Genomic DNA, 16,312 nt, shown 5'->3' with positions numbered 1-16,312 from the left:
TGGCCATATCGGGGCGGAGTAGGTGCTGTTGCAGGGTCGGATGACCCCTTTTGCAGCATGTAGTCAATGATATCTTGCACTGATTCGTATGATGCTATTGGAATCTTGTACTGCCGCACAAATGTCGGTGGTGCATTTGGGTGAGTTGGGATGCGCACCATGTGGATATCAGTCAGGCCACAGTCCAGGGAATCCTTTGCGAAGGAGTCCTTGTATTTTCACAGAACTTCTTTAAGTCCTTGGCGATCCATTTCACTGTGGAGGGCATCCGCCTCGCTCAGGATTTGTTGGACTTGTGCATTGAACCCGGCATAGGGTTCCACTGAGTCATTTAAGGGACTGTGGGTCTTGATGGTCAGTTCTACAGGTGACTCTGTTGCAGTCTGTGTCGACACAGCGTAGACAGCGAGGTGAGTGTCATCTGTAAGTTCTGATCGGCAGACACTTTCTTTAGGCACCAGCAGAATAGAAGTGATGGCGATGATCTCATGGGGCTTTGTAAAAGTTACATTGTTGTGACATTCGTCTGAAATTAGTTCGGCTAGTATGTGGCCGATGACAGGAACTGTCAGTTCAAAGTCATGGAACGCCTGGTTGATGAGCCATCCCAGGTGACTGGCTTTTGGCACATTGATGTCTTTGGCCGTACAGTTGTTGAACAACACATACACAGCATGAGATGACACTTCTATGAGAGGTGTGGCTTCCAAGGTCAGACCTAGTTTTAGGCAGGTCCTGGAAGGTTGGAAGAAGCCTAGCTTACTGTTAAGGGTCTGGCCAGGTCGCATGTTGAGGCGGACACTGACACTCTTGCTGTAAGCGGGGATTGTGGCTTCTTGCTCGTTGATCATGGCGCATGCGTCTGGTATTGTTTGACCAGATCGAAGATTCTTGAGGTTGATGGAAGATGTCAATTGGTGTGACAAGGGAGCCCATATGATGTCATTCACGGTGTCAACGCAGGCGTTGAGACGGACCATGATATCTGCTCCTATGTAGATGTCATGAGGCAGGTTGGGGACAAACTTAAAGTAGTGACTCAAGAGTCTGTTGTTCCATCGTATGTCTACCGTACAGACGATCTTGGAGGTAGCCATGGTTGTTGACCATGGATTGAGAGGGAATCGGCTATGCTTTGAGATGTGTGGTATGCTCTTATTTGTCTGCTTCAATGTTCTGAAGAGCTCCAGGCTGATAGCTGAGTTTTCAGCCCACAGGGCTAATGCTGCATCAGGCACTGATACGTCTTGGACATTTATGGCAGTCATGATTCGGAGGGAACCTGAGTCTGAGCCAGATGCTTGCAATGAGCAGAGGAATGGGTCTTGGTTCCTGTTGCTTGGAGTGGAACTTGCTCTTGGTTTTGAAATTGCATCGTCAGTCAGTAGATGGGGGGCGGTGTCTGTGACTTGACACTGCGATTCGTTGGAGTTTACTGACTGGAGAGGCAGAGGCTCACGGACTTGCGTCCATATCTTCAGGTGCTTGAAGTCTATTAAGGGTTCAAAGCGGTTAAGCAGGTCCTTCCCAATGAGGAGAGGATATGTGTTGAGTGGTGAGATGTATACTGGGTGAACAAGGTTCATTGGTCCCACAGTTAGGTGAATTGGAGCCACATGTTTTAGTTGTAGGCCTGTGTGGGAATATGCTTGGGTTCAGCTCACACCTTTGAAGTTTAAAGGTTCCATTAGACCTCTTTGTCCTGTTTTGGACTTCTTAAAGGAGTTCTGTTGACATTAGGGTGATGTCAGCTCCAGTGTCGAGGAGGGCTTCGACCTTGATGTGTTGTTCGATGATGACGGAGAGGTAAAACTTTCTTGCTATACCTTACTCAATGAGATCACCCAGGAGTTGTGGGAGTGGAGTTTGGGATGAGAGAGGTAGGATGTCAGCATTTAACCATGCTTGTGGTTGTCTGGGAGAGAGATGAGGTGCTTTTCTTGGGTCTGTTGAGTCAGGTGGTCGCTGCCATCTCGTCCGGCCTCTAGTCAGGATGAATCTGGTTTCTTTTTCTCTTCCCACTTCCGGTCTTCCTCCTTTCGTTGGAAGAACTCTTTCCTCATCATTTTCATCAGCTCTTGAGAGTCGAAACAAGGTGAAGTCTTTTGTTTTGGTATGGATTCATTTTGGGCTCTGTCAGCTTGGAATCTTTGTGAGTTTTTTCGTCGATTCCTTGGGCTGGTTGCTCCATGGTGTGTTTGTCGTTTTCCCTTGGATTCCCATGAGCTTTTCCCTCTAGGATTTCCAAATGAGCTTGGCTGACTCCAAGTTTTCTTCCAATGACTCCCGTGAGGTCTTGATTGGTTCCATGAATTTTCCCAGTGACGTCCAGGTGAGCGTTGTCGTCCACGTGGTCCATCCCAGCGATTGTCTCTCTGTTTAAGTCAAGTCAAGTCAAGTCAAATTTATTTATATAGCGCTTTTACAATTGGTAATTGTTTCAAAGCAGCTTTACATATTAGAAGCACAGAAAAAAGGGAAGTGGTTAAAAATAAACTGTACAAACAAGCATGGTAATATGTAATATATACAAGATGGTGCTACATTAAGCCAGTGTCGGCTGACTTCCAGGGGTGGAAAAAACCCCCTAGGAGAAAAACCCAGCGTGCTAGCACTGGGAAAAAAGTCCTAGGAGGGAAAAAAACCCTTGGAAGATATATATAATATATGTAAATGTATATGGAGATCAAAATCTGAATTATACATTTTTATTATAGAGATTAAAAATAGATTATATATAAATATATGTAAGCGGATACGGGGATTAAAAATCTGAATTATAGATGCAGCCAGAATTGGATCTTTAGGCCCATTGTCTCCTGGGCTACATTGTAGTCAGGTCCAGACGCAGGTTCTCCATCTGATCTGGATACGGCCTGGATCCAGCACCCGGCAAACCTCAGGATAAGCAGAGAGACAGATATTAGCGTAGATGCCATTCTTATTCTGATGTACAGGTATATCTAGTGTTATAAGAAATGTTCTCGGTTCCGGCCGACCTAATTATTGCAGCGTAACAATCCTTTAACGGATTTGAAAAATGTTAATGTATTGATAATGTGTTATGTGTATGCAAGAGCAAAGAGATGTGTTTTTAGTCTAGATTTAAACTGACATAGAGTGTGTCTGCTTCCCGAACAATGCTAGGAAGATTGTTCCAGAGTTTAGGTGCTAAATAGGAAAAGGATCTGCCGCCTTCAGTTGATTTTGATATTCTGGGTATTATCAAGTGGCCTAAATTCTGAGATCGCAATAAACGTGAAGGACTATAATGCATTAAGAGCTCACTTAGGTACTGGGGAGCTAAACCATTTAGAGCTTTATAAGTAAGTAGCAAGATTTTAAAATCTATACGATGTTTAATAGGGAGCCAATGTAATGTTGACAGAACTGGGCTAATATGGTCATACTTTCTGGTTCTAGTAAGAACTCTAGCTGCCGCATTTTGGACCAACTGTAGTTTGTTTAAAAGCCGAGCAGAACAACCACCCAGTAGAGCGTTACAATAATCTAGTCTTGAGGTCATGAATGCATGAACCAACTGTTCCGCATTTGTCATTGAGAGCATATGTCGTAATTTAGATATATTTTTTAGATGGAAGAAGGCGGTTTTACAGATATAGAAACATGACTTTCAAATGAAAGATTGGTATCAAAGAGCACACCCAGGTTCCTAACTGAGGACGAAGGTTTAATGGAGCACCCGTCAAGTGTTAGAGAGTATTCAAGGTTTTTTCGTGAGGAAGTTTTTGGTCCAAAGATTAGGATATCAGTTTTTTCTGAATTTAATAATAAGAAATTTCTTGTCATCCAGTTTTTAATGTCAGCTATGCATTCTGTTAGTTTTGTGAATTTGTAGGTTTCGTCAGGGCGCGAGGAAATATAGAGCTGAGTATCGTCAGCGTAGCAGTGAAAACTAACACCATGCTTCCTAATTATCTCTCCTAAGGGCAGCATGTACAGAGTGAAAAGCAACGGTCCTAATACTGAGCCTTGTGGTACCCCATATTTAACCTGTGATCGATACGACATCTCTTCATTAACTACCACAGACTGATAACGGTCAGATAAGTATGATTTGAACCATGCCAAAGCAATTCCACTAATGCCAATATAGTTTTCAAGTCTTTTTAAAAGAATGTTATGATCGATAGTGTCAAAAGCAGCACTGAGATCTAATAACACTAATAGAGAAATACAGCCACGATCGGATGATAGGAGTAGATTGTTTGTAACTCTAACGAGAGCAGTCTCAGTACTATGGTATGGTCTAAATCCTGACTGGAAATCCTCACAGATTCCATTTCTTTCTAAAAAGGAGCACAGTTGTGTTGAAACTGCCTTTTCTAGTATCTTTGACAGAAAAGGTAGATTCGAGATTGGCCTGTAATTTACTAAATCTCTCGGATCTAGTTGAGGTTTTTTAATAAGAGGTTTGATAATAGCCTGCTTAAAGGTTTTTGGCACGTGTCCTAGTGTTAAAGATGAATTAAGTATATCCAGAAGTGGACCTACGACCTCTGGAAGCATTTCTTTCAGTAGTTTAGTCGGCATTGGGTCTAACATACATGTCGTTGATTTTGATGATTTGATAAGTTTAGATAATTCTTCCTCTTCTATAGCGGCGAATGATTCTAGTTTTACCTCAGGGACACTACAGTGCACTGTCTGAAGCGAAACTGTAGACGGTTGTATGTTTATAATTTTCTCTCTAATATTATCAATCTTGCAAGTAAAGAAGTTCATAAAGTCATTACTGCTGTGCTCTATGGAAACGTCAGCAGTTGAATCTCTGTTTCTAGTTAATTTAGACACTGTGTCAAATAAATACCTAGGATTATGTTTGTTTTCTATTAAGAGATTTGAAAAATAAGTAGATCTAGCATTTCTTATAGCTGTTCTGTACTCAATCATTTTTTCTTTCCACGAAAGGCGAAAAACTTCTAGTTTTGTTTTCTTCCAACTACGTTCAGCTTTTCTAACAGCTCGTTTTAGAGCCCGAGTGTGCTCATCATACCACGGCATTGGATTAGTTTCCTTAATCTTCTTTAGACGTAAAGGAGCGACTGCATCTAATGTGCTGGAAAAGAGAGAGCCAATAGTTTCTGTTGCAGCATCGAGTTCTTCTAAGTTGTCAGGTATACTAAGGCGATGAAACTGCTCGGGGAGATTATTTATAAAGCAATCTTTAGTGGTAGACGTGATTGTTCTACAATATTTATGGCTGGGTGGTGGTTTTGTAGCCTTGGCTAATTGTATTATACACGAGACTAAATAATGATCTGATATATCATCGCTCTGCTGTAGAATTTCAACAGCATCAATATCTATTCCATGCGACAGTATTAGATCTAGGGTATGATTACGACAATGAGTGGGTCCTGACACGTGTTGTCTAACTCCAATAGAGTTTAAAATATCTGCAAATGCCAATCCAAATGCGTCTTTATTATTATCTACATGGATATTAAAATCACCAACAACAAGGACTTTATCCGCAGCCAGTACTAACTCTGATAGAAACTCAGCAAATTCTTTGATAAAGTCAGTATGGTGCCCTGGTGGCCTGTATACAGTAGCCAGCACAAATGTCAACTTACATAATGTTACATAAAGCACCATCACTTCAAAGGAATTATATTTGAAATTCTTTTGAATGATTCTGAATATATTACTATAAATTACAGCAACACCTCCCCTTTGCCTTTCTGTCGAGGATTGTGTCGATAATCATAACCTTGAGGACTAGATTCATTTAAAGTAATGTAATCGTCTGGTTTTAGCCAGGTTTCTGTCAAACACAGCAAGTCTAGTTTATTGTCTGTGATAATTTCATTTACAATAAGTGCTTTTGAAGAAATAGATCTAATATTCAGTAACCCAAGCTTTATCATTTGTTTATCTGATTTATCTGTGATTTTCATTTTTTGAACATCAATTAAATTTTTACCCTTAAAAGGTTTCGGAAGTTTTTTGTATTTACTAGTTCGAGGTACAGACACAGTCTCTATGTGATAATATCTAGGTGAAAGTGTTTCTATGTGCTGTGAATTATCTGAGTTCTGTGACATGAGGCGGCTAGCAGACGGTCGGTTTAGCCAGTTTGTCTGCGTCCTGATCTGGGCCCTGGTTTGTCATGTTTCAGCTCTAAGACTATTTGCCAAATTTCTAGAGAGAAGAGCAGCACCATCCCGGGAGGGATGAATACCATCTCTTTTTAGGTCGAGTACCAGTGTGGGAGTCCCACTCTCTGTTGGACGAGGATGCATTCCATTCTTTGGGTGTCGGCTTGGCAAGGTCTTGACGCTGGGTGCCCTCTAGGGCCAGCCCCTGACTCTGAGTGTTGAAGTCAAGAACTGAGGTGGTTTTGGTGCCCTTTTCTAAGGCCATCTTCTGTTTGCAGTAAGCTTTGTGCGCCAAGTCTCTTAACTGTTGAGTACTCATTGTGCGTGGACAGGCAAGGACGCCAAGATGGTGGCTCACCCCAGGATGGAGGTTTCTCAGGAAGAGAGTTTTGAAGTTCAATTCTTCCTCCATATTCTGTTCGTTGCGAGACCCGAAGTACGCTAGCCTGAGTCGGCTATAGAAGACTTGAGGAGATTCATGGCGACCTTGTTTTGTTTCCAGGGCAGCCACTAGTCCTTGTTCTGACTCAGGGTCGGCAAACTCTTTAATGAGAGCTTCTCAGAGCAGGTGGTAATCAGTCTTTGTGTGGGCAGGCTGCCGGTCCAGGAAGCTGCGCACTTCAGAGCTGAATGTGGCTCTGAGCAAATAAAGTGTATCTTTGTCAGTGACATTGGGTCTCATTTCCAGATGAAAGTCAATATCTTGCAGATAACTCTGAACATTTGGGCTACCTGGCACATTTGGAGTGAATTTGCCAATGTTTTTAGCAAGCTTGTCAAGGTCTCTGAGGTCCAAGCCATGAGGTGATCTGTGTCTGGCTGGAGCAAGTTCTTTTAATTTAGTGGGCAGATAGGATTCTTCGGAGGGAGCTGGTGACTGTTTTGGCACTGCCCCCTTCTGATCATGTGCCAGTCCAGGAACAGGGGAGCCGGTCCTGCTTGGCAAAGGTGAAGTTGGTGTCCGACGTATTCTTGGCGGCTCACAACGCAATTCATATGCATGCTTGAGTTCCTCTTTAATACTGTCGGACTCTTCTTTGATGTAGTCAAGCTGACGTGTTAGGCGGCTGACCTCATTTCTTGACTCATTCAAGGTGAGTTTCGAGAGCTTTAATTCGGCTGTTCTTGTCTCTGAAGTCAGCCTTTGCTTTTTCCAGTAGCTGTTCTGCATACTGTAGCTTGTCGGAGAGGTCAGCGTAGTCTGCTCTGCCTCGTTCCATTTCTTGCGTAGTAGCTGCTAGTGTCTCTTTTAGCCTGTTGATCTCATCTTTTGCGCCTTGTTCCACGTCATCAGGCCCTTCTTGTCATTCCTGAGCCTCCAGCTCCAGCTGTTCGATGCGTCGTTGTGCGCGTGTCAGCTCCTGCTGGCGATGGGCGGCTTGCCTGTCGCTCAGTTTGAGGGTGGCGATGAGTGTGTGGCTTAAAGAGCCGGTGATCTTGGCTAGTTCTTTGTGACTGTAGCTCTGGCTTGGGTCTTGTTTCATGAGGCTTGCTATGTTGTCATCCAGCTGGTCCTGTGTCTGATGCTTTAGTGTTTCAGCGGCTTTAGGTAGGATGCTGTCTGTTACAACACTTGCACTTGCACTTACAACACTTGTTTGTGGCACTGCGAGGGAGATCTAAACTGACACAGACCTTTAAGAGAGGAACAAAACAAAACACAACAAAACAAACAAGCAGGGCAAATCAAAGGTGTAAGGGTGCAATGTCAAGCGTGAGCTAATGGGAATGGGTAATGAGTGTGTAAATGTGCAGGTAAGACTGGTTCTCGACTGTGGTCCTCTCGTGGATGTGCTTCTAACTCGGAGTCTCTGCGAAAAGAATCAGTAAGCACACACAGATAGCACAGCTAGAGAAGAGCAGAAGAAAAGAAGAGCACGAAACAACAGAATAGCATTTAGCAAAGAGCAGAGTAATAATGGGGTGCTTCCAGTTTCCCTATAAAATGAAGTTTCTGTCTTTAACATTGTTTGCAGAATGAGTTTTGTGAAATTTTAATTTAGAAGAATGGTTCTAGACAGGGGTTTTGAAAAGGATTTCAAAGTACCAGGACTGTGATTGTTATTAAAATTCCCTGCAGGGCGAAAGAAAACAATAACAATGACAGCATTGGTTTCTCAGCTAGTAGGATTGACAACCATGCACCACTCAAAGCGCTTCTAGACGTGTGCTCAGGGTTTATGGACGCCTACCAGTCTTCTTGTCGACCTGCTTGAGCCTAGGCTGAGTAGGATAACAGGATGAGGAGGGAAGGTACAGTGAGTGTCATACTATTTTAAAAGAAGTGTTCCGTTTCCCAAATATTTGTTAAATATTTCTCAAACACTCTGCTTTTATGACTTTCACAGGTACAAATCCAAAAACCAGCAGCAGTAGTCAAACCAGAAGAGGACAGCTGAGAGAGAGAGAGAAAGAGAGAGAGAGAGAGAGAGAGAGAGAGAGAGAGAGAGAAGAAGAAGAGAGTGAAGTTTTGCTCCCAAAATTTGGAAAAATTACAGGGTTAACAGAGTGGTGGCGCTAGGGAGTCGCTACACCTAGGGGGTTGTCTTACTGCGCTAGCAGAAGTCAACTGACCCAAGTATTGAGGGAGACCCCAAAATGTTCCTTTGAATAAATTAATTAAATCAAAGACTAAGGGAGGGAAAGTCTGAGAATACACTTTATTTTAAGTGAAATTTTGAATTCAAATTTGGAAATTATAGTTGTGAATTAAAATTGTAATGGGTTCAGCCTTAAACATTGAGAGCAATTATAATCAAATTAATTAATCAAGTATCATCTGAATTAGGGAAGCCCAAATCCTAATTAATGACTAATGAATTTAAAAATTTCAAAGCAATAATTATTAGTTGATTAAAATTGCCAGATGTTTGTAAGCAACTACCATTAAATTAATCCACAAATATCCATACCATATGAAAGCTAAACTGCAATTGATTATGAAATTGATTTACAATTAAAATTGAAATCGAATTAAAATTCCCAATCAAAAATTCATATTCCCAGATGTCATTAAAATCAGTAAGAGCAGTTACAAATAACAGGAAATGTCATTAAAATAATCAGGACGATTGCTAATTATAAAACAAAACCGTGTTTAACTGACAAGAGTTAATTTGAGAGAGACAACTCTTCAACAAATGAGATTAACAAAACAGGTTTATTAATTTAACATTTGTCATGTTCTCTCAAATGGGAGGAGATGAGAAAAGATAAGATGTGTAAGTTAGAGAGAGAGGGAGGTGAAAGCACAAGAGTGAATTAAAGTTCAGTAAGAAAGAAGTCATTCCAACATTGCAACATTGCATTCAGACCACAAAATGCTATGCTAGCCCTTAGCTCTTTAGCAATGCTACTAGCTTTACATAGACTGTAATGCAACCGCGCTAGTTTTAGCTAGCTCAGCTTATGCTAAGCTTTGTTTAAACACAGTTAAATATGGCGCTGGCAGACTGCGCATGCGCACTTAAAGGTTACTTAAAGGTTTCTTAGGGCTTCCGGGTTACAGCTGTCACTGTCGTGGTGACTAACGCACAACAAAGAATACACTTGTTCTATACTCTCTGCACACAGATAACGAACATACAAAATCACATTAATCATTGAACTGACAGCGCAGTTCTCAATGACAATGAACCATTCAGCTTCTCATGTTTCAGAGCTGAACAACACCCACAAGTTAGAGTGAGGCACATTAATCCACAGATTTTTCTGCAATTAATAATAGTAACATTACTGAGATCTCGGCGATCTGAATCATTCGTGTCAGTTTCTGGACACGCAACAACATGCAGGATTTACTGCAACAATACTTGATCAAGAATTTTCAAAATAATCCCATTCAAATCAAACTCAGACACGCATAGTGTTTAGAGTATTAATATCTCATATCACGAATGAGCGGATATAGGCGTCACATTAGGTAGCTACTCTCTAATGTAACCATGCAGGGATTTTAGCTTAGTTGAAGTAACATTGGAACACGCAATATTATCCACTATAGCTACAAGGCCTTAAAGAACAAAAGCAAGAAACACGCTTACTCTGTCCTGGTGCGCTCTCAGGCGACTTTCCTTTTGTCTTGGCAGACAATCTTAGATTCATTTACTGCAGTTTTAACAACAACAGCAAAACGTACAGACAAACAACTCGAGTTCAGATTTCATTCATCCACTGCGCCTTATGTGCAATCATTGTAATGACAATCAAAAGCCTTGTTTCTGATTCTAATCTATTTTCCGGATCAATAGAAAGATACAATCACACAAGTTACTTGTTTTGTGTACAAATTAGATTAAACTGCACAAATTTTCTCCACCATTATGTAATGTACCTTAGGTCATTTATTAGCAATTTATTAATTTAATTGTTACAGGGAATAAGAATTGATTCAACTGTAAATGATTCACTGTAAATGATTCAGAATTACTATTTAACACTTCATCAATTATTCGTCCAGCGAAAATTGAGGTTAGAGTATTTTACCAATTCTGGATAAAATATTATTCTGTGGCCAACAGTAACAATATTTTATTATGATTATTATTCTTATTATTGTAATTATTATATTATTATAAGCAAGAGGTAACTTAATCTTTTACGTTTAAGGCAGTAATTTGACACACAGCACAAGAAACTCGTATATGTGAAAATCAAAACAAGGTTTATTGACTACTTCTAATGATTACAGGAAACTAAGGCTAAACACACACACACACACACACACACACACACACACACACATACATACATACATGCACACACATTCGCGGAGTTGATGAGTTATGAAAAGTCCCAAGTTCAGTGCTAACTTAACTCATAACCTGAGGAAAATCACAAAAGCAGAGCTTTGGCTTGATTCTTCAAGTCTAAAGGAGTTTCACCAGTTTCCAGCAAGAGAGAGAGAAGTTTGCTTGTACCTGCATTTGCTCTGACAGCTGAGGTAATCGGGTTGTTCCATGACTCGTGTACAGCGGAATCCCGTTCTGGATTGGCTGTCTTTCAGGTGACGTCTTCTCGGGAAAGCCCTGTGGGCTGCGCGGAAGCTTTGAAGGACGTTGCTGGCTGGTGCAGCGCACTGATCTGAGCGTCTGGCTTGAGCGGCTCTCTTCTTGGGAGACTTTGGTCAGATATTTCACAGAGGGTTTTGGAGTCTGGATGTGACGGCTGTTGAATGATCAGCGGCGCAGCTCGTGGTTGAAGCCGGGTGTTAAATGGAAAATCAGCTCCGGTCAATCAGTTCTCAATGACCCGTGCGACTTTTCCGCCGTGGTCAAAGTAGCGGTGCTTCGGCTACCCGGCTTCAACGACTGTGTCTGGCTTCTGACCGATTTCGAGCGATTTCTGACCGACTTCTGACTTCCAGCTTCTGACTTCCAGCTTGTTCGGACAGCATAGTTTTAAAGGAGCGATCCTCCAATGAGACGTTGCTACGGAGATTAGACACGCCTCGTCTATTGTCTATTGATCACATCGTGTGATATCTGCAGAACATTCTCCTGTTTTATTAACAACTTTATAAAGTTTCTTAATATTTTCCTGATACTGAATTTCAATGTTTCATTCACACAGAATTACAGAGAATTATAAATTCTGCATTTAGAGCTCAAACACGACACACTTCTTACACACATATTACTAGACTGACCTAATTAAAACAATGATTATAAGAGAAAGAAGATGCATACAGGAATACAAACATATAATGCATTGAATGCAACATGTTAGTAATCACATCATATCAAGTGTTACTCTAGATATAGTTAATATTTTAACAGATAAACAATTGTCCCCTTTTGAGATTCAAGATTGAGTCCTTAAGCATAGTTTACACTTGCTGCTCACACAAGGGAGGTATTGATATGACAGATTCGTCTTTAAATCCGTTGATGGGTGTTTTCCTGTTCCGTCCGATAATACAAGAGGGTTTTGTGAGAGAATCAATAGATTTAATGTGATCAAACCCACGTGATGGGTTCTGATTAGTTTATTGCTGATGAGCTAAGAAGTCCTTTAGACAGAGTCCTTTGTTAAGAGAAGTGATGTCATCACTTCTGTTAAGGCTAGGTGTTTCCTGTCAGGAAATGGATCTTTTGGACCAAATGAAGCTTTGTTCAATCATGTTGTTCATTGATAAAGTCATTGGTAAGTTCTGTCGAGCGGGCCCTACAATAGAGAATGAGAATGTTGCGTCACAGCACTTTGACTCGTGTTGCATTTCGGGAAGGTGCCGCCATATTAGAAGGATACAGTATCTGTTGCCATGGTTACTTTGACAGTGAGACGGTCAGACCGAGAGAAATAGCGTGATATTTGTTTGCAATTTTGCAATACGCCGCAGTTTCTTTGAATGAAATGGATAATGACGAAGTGAAAGGAAAGTGGCTCTATCGGGAGAGACTAAATAACACCTTTTCCTCCCATAGAAAACCAATATAATGTACTTATTACTTAATGTACTAAGAAAGACAGTGATAGATCAGACCAAACTCAGTAAACATCATACTAATAAAGTAAAGTTGAGCCCATAATGTGAACGCAACTTGTTTAAATTCACGAGCGTTTTCGTCACATAGAAAACTGTTGAGAAACGTCACTTAATTTAGCCTTATAATGATATTAAAAAACAAATTCGGCACAACCCAATTTTCTGTGCTTTATTAGTATACTGTTTACTAAGTTTGTTATTTTATTGGCACTGTCTTTTTCTTTATGGGAGGAAAACATATGTAATTAAATGTGTTGCGTTCATATTCTGGGCTCATCTGGGTTTCTGTCAGTGCGGCACAGTGCAAGAGTTCAGACCCTTTAAGCAATTAAAAGGGTCAATATATAATTGAGGGAGTTTTCATGTCCATGAGATTTATCTCGCAAACATGCTTATTAAAATAAAATTTTAAAAGTCTTCAGTGTTCTTCTTGATCTTGTCTTTACAAATTCCATAGTTAAATATAGCTGCAAGCAGCAATGCGGGGCCAAACACCGAAGGCATTGCAAGCAGAGCAGCACACCAAGCAGAGCAGCACTGCAAATAGAACAGAACAGCAAAAAGAGCAACTTTTAAAGCAGAGCAACACAGCAAGCATTTCAAGCACTCGAATGTCTGAGTTGTAGTGGAATGTGGAGCAAGAAGAGCAAAAACAGAAATTGAATGTACTTGAAAAAAAGTTGGTTCAGAAGTAGAGGTGAGAATGAACTCAAAATGAACAGAATAAGAAATAAGAGGAAAAAGGAATCAAATTGACTCACTACACACAATTGTATAAAGTTGCACCACGCAGGATTTTAACCCACAACCTCCAGCTCCAGCATCTAGTTCCCATCTCATTGCACCACTGGGCAAGTGAATGTTTATACAACTGCTGAAGTTCAGTAGTTTATGTGAAAATGGACTCAAAATGAAGAATTTTTTATAAAACTGCACTGAATGTTATATTTTATTACTTTACTTTAGATTATTCTGCAGCTCATCATGCTGTAGCGCAATACGGAGCAGGAAGAGGAAAAACAGCAAAAAATTAACAAACATGAAACAGCTGGTTCATAATTACGGGCAAGAATAACCTCAGAATGTACAGAAGCTTAGATGAAAATGAACACAGCATGAATAAAAAGCATTTATTTCTAATCCAAGGGGCAACAAAGGAATCAAAACACACAATTTCATAAAACCACTTTATGAATTTGAACTCACTATCTTTGGGTACAGTGCTCTTCAGGTATCTGGCTTTACACATTAAGCTATTTGAGGATGCACGTTCAACAGGCTGTGGAAGAGAACTTTTAGTGTAAAATAGAATTTACAAAAAAAAACATTACTTAGTATGCTAACCATATTAGCATGCTAAACTAACTTAATGCTAATGAAGCTCATGGCTAACTTGATAGCTGAAGAGCCACATTAAAAAGAATGACAACTAGTTAGCATGCTAAGCAATTAGCATTCTAAGCTAACTAGCATAAGACAACAAACACAAGCAAGGTCACATTCAGAGACGAATATCTCGGGAACGGTAGTGAATATCAAAAATCTGTTCAGTCATTTCTATGCGGCTCGGTCCAAAGATCATCGGAGCTGATTTTGAACAAAATTGGACAAAACTTGTGGGAGGAGTAGTGAAAAAACAGTTTTTCATTTATTTCAATATGGCGGACAGGTACATTTAAGGAAAATTACAAATTACACATTGTTGGAATTGGCATTCGCCAGGGAATAAAATGACATAAAGCATACACATTTTGGAAAATGTTTTCAAAAGTTATAAGCGTTTTTACAAAAAACATTATATCTGTGGAACAGTAGGTTTCACTGTCTTGAAACTTCTCAGGTACCTTCAGGACCTTCTGATGGTCATACATACCAATATTTGCGAAGATATGTCAAATTATTTAAAAGATATTTTAATTTATGACAAAATTCAAAATGGCAGACACATGGTTCATCCGATGTTGACAAATTCAATATCCACGGATTCGGCATGGCCCAAGGAATCCATAGACACTAAGATTTTTGATTTTCTGACAATCATGGTCTTGATCAAGAGTACCAATTTTTGTTTTGATTGATCAAAGATTAGCTGAGATACAGCCTCTATGGCAATTTTGGGTCCACCTCGTTAACTTCATGACATAACTTTTTTTTTTTTACCAGTAGGTCAAAAATTCTGTTCAGTCATTTCTGCTCAGTCCAAAGTCCAAAGATCATCTGATCAAAGTTTGGACAAAATTGGACACATTTTGAAGGAGGAGTAGCGAAAAAACGTAATACTGTACTTTTCAAAATGGCTTCAAAAAGGGCAGAGACTTAATGTAAAATGTTGAATAGCATCAGCATGACGAGACAAATCAGATGTACTAAATTACTTTTTTCTAGAGCAAATAGTTCAAATGTTATAACCTTTAGAATAGTGAATTTTTGAACTGGTGGTGGCGCTATAGAGTTGGTTCTACATACTCCAAATCTGGTCCAATCACTTTTCATGAGCATCTCTACAAGTCTGCCAAATTTCATAATTTTCTCATGTTCCATTGATAGGACTGCCATAGACTCCCATTGGGGAAGAAGAAGAATAATGGATCTAACAGATACAATAGGGGCTAAAGCACCTTCGGTGCTTGGCCCCTAATTATTATGGAAATAATCATTTATTTATAAAAATTTACTAGATATCCCTAAAATGTCAACTAAATAACCGTCCGAAATGAATTACAACCACAATCTCATTACCTAAAAAAACATTTAAAAAACTTATTTAAAAACAGTTTTAATTATATTATTTACATTAAGTTGAAGTAATTGTGAACAATGTGTCTTTTTGGGCAATATGTCACATTTTCAATAGAAATTGACAAATTGAATATATGTCCGAGAAGTCGCTGTCATCTAAGTTACCCATAGCAAATACACCCCACAAGGAAGAGTGTGTTTTCCAGATCACATGACCTGCTCCACATGATGTCATTTCTTCCTGAAGACAAAACTAGCAAGACTCCAAGGTATGTTCTCCCTCCACATTTTCAGTTATTTCACCTAAAGTAGTGCTTAGGGCAAATGTGTACTTATCATATGTCAACAATGTTACTACAATTAATTCATAAATAACTTTGAATTTCAATTCCACTCAGTTGTACATATAATATTTAGAAGAACCTCTCCGTAAAATGCCACGTGGTGTCTGGTGCTAGGCAGACTAGTGCTTTTGATTTTATCCCTAAAAACAGCAAAAATGTCAACTAGGTTACCAGTCACCTATGTTACTCTGCAAAGGTAACTTAGTTGACCAAGAGTAACATAGTTGACATTCATGACATGTTCTTATAGTTTTCAGGAGTTCATTTAATATTCTAATTGTACAGTAACTATAAAATACTTTGCAATAAATATTATAAAAGTAAACTTGTTTTCAGGCAAATGCCACGATTATCTGCTGCAGAAAAGCAGCGCCGTTACCGTGCATGGCGAGATGCTGATCCTGCGAAAAGGGAGGCATACTTGGCAAGAGGCCGGCAGAAATGGAGAGAAAAGAGGGAGCAAGGTGCATACTATAAGCCCATATCTGAACAGAGTGAGAGGGAAAAACGTGCAAAGAGAAAGGCCTGGAGAAGAGCCCAGGAACAGAGCAGACACAGAAAGAAACAGGCTTCTGCTATTGTTACCCCACCACTGAGTCCTGACAGCGAGGAACAAC

The 16,312-nt window shown here is 40.0% G+C and overlaps 1 pseudogene; it reads right to left on the bottom strand.

Annotated features, from left to right (window-relative positions):
• Positions 1-1,988: 1,988 nt before the first annotated feature.
• On the bottom strand, positions 1,989-13,861 carry LOC137006247 (uncharacterized; annotated as a pseudogene).
• Between the last annotated feature and the right edge of the window lie 2,451 nt (positions 13,862-16,312).

Source organism: Chanodichthys erythropterus, chromosome 18, assembly GCF_024489055.1.
Source record: "Chanodichthys erythropterus isolate Z2021 chromosome 18, ASM2448905v1, whole genome shotgun sequence".
Taxonomy (NCBI): domain Eukaryota; kingdom Metazoa; phylum Chordata; class Actinopteri; order Cypriniformes; family Xenocyprididae; genus Chanodichthys; species Chanodichthys erythropterus.
The sequence above is the reverse complement of the archived record's forward strand: the minus strand, read 5'-3'. Positions and strand labels throughout refer to the sequence as shown.